The following is a 6000-nucleotide window of genomic DNA, read 5'->3' as shown; positions in this document are numbered from 1 at the left end:
TCTCTCTAAACATTAAAAAAATATCACTATGGACCCTAGTTTTTGTCACAGATTGTTTAACAAGCTGTGGGGCTTTCTAAATTTGCTGAGAGGGACAGGGAAGAGAAAAATCTCCTTTAGGGTTTAGCCATCTACCAATTACAGAACTCTCTGCTTTTAAATTATATTCTACCCATGCATTTCATCCATCCTCTCTTTCTTCTGCTTCTTTGGCCTAAGGTGGAAAATAGAAGTTAAGCATTTTGGACTTTCTCCCATTTCAAAGGTGTATTTGCACTATAGAGTCCTGCTTTCCTGCTCTGTGCTTAGCTCATCGGGCTGGAGAAGCACATGCTACTGTATTACAGTGGTTTGTCTGTGACTCCTTTTCCCTGTGAGCTATTGGAGAGCAGGAAAAGTGACATTCATCTTTGTATCCCCTACATCTGGCACATTGTTGTGGCTCAGTAAATAATTGAAAGGTATTGATCATACCAGCGTCAGGGTAGTGTTGAGATAAATCTGCTAGCCTCTTCCCCTGCCATTGCATATGCAAATGGAGTCCCTAAGAGGCTCTGAGCACCCTGCCAAGTTCTGCCAAATGCCTTTCTAGGATTTGTTGCTCTGGTTGGGAGGCAGGATTCCTTTGTGAGGCTTGGAACAGCCCAGTCTATACCAGGGCTCCTTAATTGGCTCAGAATAAGGGAACTGGGTGCTCCAAGGAACTCCACCAATGGTAAGATACGGAATTTGAGATCATTGTGGTCTTCATTTTCCAAATCTTTCCTCTAAGTTATAAGGTGAGGTCAGAAAAGAGGGGGAGTTCCATTTCTAAAAGTATGATATGCTACTAAGAGCTAGGCTTTGCTAATAAAAAACAATCCTATTCAAGCATGCCTTGGAGATTTTGTGGGTTCAGTTCCAGAGGGCCACAAGAAAGTGAGTTGTCATCTTTTGCTGGTGGAGGAGGGTCTTGCCTTCAGTTTGTAAAGAACGCAACACCTGTGCATCGCAATAAAGCCAAGCGCAATGCAAGGCCTGCCTGGTTCCTTCATCTTTCTCATCAACACGAAGACCAGTTGAATCCTACAGGTCAGTTGCTTTTGTACACATTTCCATTTAAATTGGGGCTTGGTGAAAAATTTACAGAGATGTTGGAGTAATTCTAATGTTAGAATTTCAGGCATATCCAATTGTTTCCCAGAGCGAGAAACTTTTCTTTGGGATCATTTAAAACGTATCACGCTCAATCATCTTGTCAGAAATGAGAATGATTCAAACACTGTATCCATATGTCATTAGGAAAGCCCTGTGAGAGCATGTCTACTAACAAGATTCCTATGAGAGCAATCTTAGGGTCAATGGAAGAATCACCTTAGGCCGCTATCCCTTTCCCATTACCGAGAGCTGATGTTTGAAGCCTGACACACTCTCACACGTGTGCCTCAGGACCCAACTTAATTTGCCACCTCCTCCTCTGAGCCTTCCCTGACTCCACAGACAGAGTTGGATGAGCCCTCCTTTGGGTTTCCAGAAGGGTCTGTATGCTCACCTAACACAGTACTTGCCAGATTGCATGGGATATGTTTGTCTTTCCCAGTTGACTATGAACTCTCTAGATAGTTTTATTGTTTTAAATTAAAAAATATCACATGCTCATGACAGGAGGAGGAGAAGAAGGAGAAAGAGATACAGGATAATAAGTACCATTCCCTCCCAATTCAGATTTCCAGTACTTCCCAGAAACAAACCCCTCAACAGTTTCTTGTGCATCTTCCCAGATCTGTGTGTGTGTATATGTATGTATATATATATATATATATATATATATATATATATATATGCAAAAGTAGGTTTACAGCTGTAATACAAGTAAATAATACCATAATTAAACCTACTTTGCCAACCCTGTACTTTAAAATCATCTATCTATCTATCTATCTATCTATCTATCTATCATCTATCTACCTACCTACCTACCTATATATCTATATGTATATATGCAAATGTTCCTTTTTCTTTAAAAACAAAACAAATAGAGCATTTTTCAGTCACCATGATATTCTGGCACCTGGCATAGTGCTAGGAATACAGTAGGTGCTCAGTATGCGTTGACTGAGTTGGGGAATATCAAGGTTCCTGGTATCTAGGCAGTCCTTTAGCTGTTTGATTTTCTCCTCCACTCCATTCATACTTCCTGTTCATATATTAGGGAGGTAAAACCCAGAGCTATCCATTTCACTACCTACAAGCAGGAACTCAGTGAAGACAAGAGAAGATTAATATTCATGATGAAAATAAACGTGGGTTTTAATTTTCTCTACTGCTCCATCCACAAATGGTTCCAGAGAATAGTAAACTGACTGTATCTCTGAAAACTAGACTCCTGATATAGATTACTTACTATAACTATGCAATAAAAAGACAACAAAGCAAAGAGTGCCCCATGCTTAGCAGCACATATGCTAAGAACATTGTTAATATCTATTATTTTCATTTTAAAGACTGCTCTCAATTTTTTGCTTTGTTTTGCCTTTTCCCCCCACCTTAGTATCCCCAGCAGAATCATAACTTTTCACTGAGACATCTAATTTCTTAACCGCAAAGCAGAAGAGAAACATTTTTCAAATTTTCCTATGATAGTCCAGTGTTGGGGGGTTGCTGAATGTGTATACTTAGATGAATTAAACTCAGACCTTCTTCAGTGGACATGTGAGCAGCCCAGACAAAGATGAAGGTTAACGTAATTTAAGGATGAAATATAGACCATCCTGTGCAAAACCACTGTGTTGCAGTTTAATTAAAAGAATTCATTAAGGTGGTGCCCCATCCAGGGTAATTAGTATGCGTAATTTATGCATTGCCTAATACACAAGGGCAGTAGCCTGAATAATAAACTCAAGTTAACCTTAAGTGGAAGAGATTGAATGGTCAGATGTTTATTTAGCTCAGGTTTGCTCACTAGTTAAGGTTAAAGGGGTGAAATTCAGTTAATTAATTAATTTCTCAGATTTCCTTCATGAAAATCCCACCTGCTCAATTGGGTAAAAGTTTTGTCAAAGGCAGGCAACACTATTTTTATTCATCAGCTATTTTCTGACATGTCCTCTAGCAAGTCAATAACCATTTGAAGGACCAAATTTAAGGGAACTGTAGAGAGTCAGAAAATAAGACCAAAAGCAAACAAACAAAACAAAACCCCCCAAATATTGTATGAGCTGATCAGTGTCTACAGAAAAGAACAAAACCGGGACAGAGTTAAAGAGGGTGTCACCGCCCTAGCCGGTTTGGCTCTGTGGATAGAGCGTCGGACTGCGGACTGAAAGGACCCAGGTTTGATTCTGGCCAAGGGCACATGCCTGGGTTTCGGGCTTGATCCCAAGTGGGGGGCCTGCAGGAGGCAGCCAATCAATGGTTCTCTCTCATCATTGATGTTTCTATCTCCCTCTCTCTTCCTCTCTGAAATAAATAAAAAATGTATTTAAAAGAAAAAGAAGGTGTCACTAATATTATCTAAACATTAGGCTTGACTAGGATAAGGGTGTCTGTTTTATTTTCAATAACGGGCCATGAGTTTACAAATTCATATGTGTATTTGAGCTTTGTGAATTTTTATTGGCAGGAATGGCAAGCGTCTATGCCTGGTATGTGCATAACATGTCACAAATATGAACCAGTGCTTATACAAGTTTTGTTTATTCCTTTGTTAGAAATATTTTCAACATGTCCCAATTCTGTGATGTAATTTTTGTGAAATTAAACTTGAAGAGTTGAAAATGATGCAATTAATTGTATTCAGCTTCAATTATAATGATGTATTAATCAAGTCCTTTGGCAAGACACCTGACCCAGTAGTTGTGATGGGAAGTGGCTAGGCCTGAGGAATCTATTGGTTCATGTGAGCAAGCTAATTAGGTGAATTGTTATTAAGCGATTGCTTCATTGGTGGCTGCATGTAGGTAGGGGTTTTGAGGTTTAGGAGTTGGGATAAGTCAGGAAAGAGATAAATTAAATTTTTTTTTGGACTGGAAAGACTGTAATAATAATTAATAAATAATCAATAAAATCTATCAGTCACCTGATATTTATTGAACACCAATATGTGCAAGGCACCAAGCCAGTCTGTGAGCTTCCATATTGAGTCTGAGTATAAGACAGAGGTGTTTCCCCACCCCTACCCCGGTACCCCTCAGCTCTAGCCCCGACCCCCCAGGACTAATGGTCTATTTGAATGTTACAATGAAGGATAGTGAATATAACCCATCACACACAACAATTGGTTTCAGAGTTACTTGAGGACTACATAATGGACTTCCTCTACTGGCGAGCATTCCTCCTTGTGGAACCGCCTTTCCTCCATTCCCTATCTTATCAGGGTTGCCAACCACCCTGCCCACATGGTGGACACCTGTGTGACCCCAGATAAATGAATAAGATCTTCTCTTCTGTAAATTCAGACCTGAGTGGAGAGACACACATGGGGAAGGAGGAGAGTTGGCACTGAATTCTCCCATGACCCACCCCGAGGGGTTGCTGAGATCCCTGGGGCTGTCATGTTCTTTCCCAGGAAGTCCTTTTTCAGCTCTTCTATTTTGTGACCTGAGTGAAATCCTATTTGCTATTTGCCAGCCAGAGTTAGTTTCTGAGAAAGACAATGAATGCTCCCACAGTTGAGAGATGGAAGAGCTTATTGTTGGAGCAGTGTTGAGCAACAGTGTAGACAGAGAGTGAGGTCCACTGGATTCTGGTCTTGCTTGTTGAATACTTCCTGTCTGTACTAAGTATTGCATATACAAAATAGGCAATCAACTCCATTTTACAGAGGGGGAAACTGAGGCTCAGAAAAACTCCATAACTTATCTGAGGCCACACCACTAAGGAGTGGGAAAGCTGAGACTGGAACCTAGGACTTCCTGACCCCAAAACCTGTGTTCCTTCTTACAGACCAAGTGGTTCTCAGGTTTGTGGCCTTGGGCAAATTACTTAGCCTCTATGCACATTGGGTTACTTTGTGGTAAAACTTGGATGATAACAGCCCTGTGTCCCCTGCAGGGCTGTTGTGAGGATCAAAGGCGAGAATGTCAGTAAAAGCACTTTGAAGCCTGTCACACTATCCAAATACTTGAAAAGGCTTCCTATTGTTAGGTGGAACTCCAACTAGGATGGGCCAGATACTGAGAGGTGACAGGGAAGAGGCTAGAGCAGGGGGCTCTCGGGGAGAACTGGGAAAGTCTTGGGAGACAAAGAGTCCCAGGGGAAGCTGGGGCCAGCAGGTGGAGGGTAGCAGAGTTTGACCCACTAATCCAGAACACTTATGACTGGGACCTGGGGAGCCAGATGTTTGAAATAGATGGTTTAGAGACCAATAAAAGGAAATGGTGTTTGAGATATGAGTAAAGGAAAGGTCTTATTTTTGAGAGGTTGAGGCGTTTTCACATGCATCATCTTACAAATCTTCACATGAACCCTAGGAGTATGTGTCATCCCATTTCACAACCGAGTTTCTGAAGCTCAGCAAAGTTAAGAAACCTGCCTAATGTCAGAGTAGAAAGAACAGAAGCAGGTTTTTAAGTCCTAGCCTTACTTTACACACAGTCTTTAACTTCCTCAGAATCTTCTTTCCTCCTCCACACTTCTTCCTCTCCTTATCCACAACTCAATAGGTGGAAAGAAAATATAAAGGTTCTAGTCTCACCAAATGCTGTGTGACCTTGAATTAATCACTTAACTTTTCTGAATTTTAGGTTTCATTTGTACAATGATCTGGTTGGACTCTACTCTCTAAGAGTTATTTTTCCCTATGGCAGTGTTTAAAAGAGAAATCCTTTCATTTGCATAAATCTTTACCCTTGAAGACCCAGCCCCAGTGCTCCTCAGCTGCATCCTACACCACAGGTAGAATGGTGTTATAAAGTTGACTGCACCATTCAAAGAAAATTGTGCTTCTCGTAGCTTTTGCAGTAGTCTAAAAATAAGCCATACTTAGGATACATTGTAAGATCATGATTTTACTGATCAAAT

Source organism: Eptesicus fuscus, chromosome 5, assembly GCF_027574615.1.
Source record: "Eptesicus fuscus isolate TK198812 chromosome 5, DD_ASM_mEF_20220401, whole genome shotgun sequence".
NCBI lineage: Eukaryota > Metazoa > Chordata > Mammalia > Chiroptera > Vespertilionidae > Eptesicus > Eptesicus fuscus.
This window is presented reverse-complemented; position numbering follows the sequence as displayed.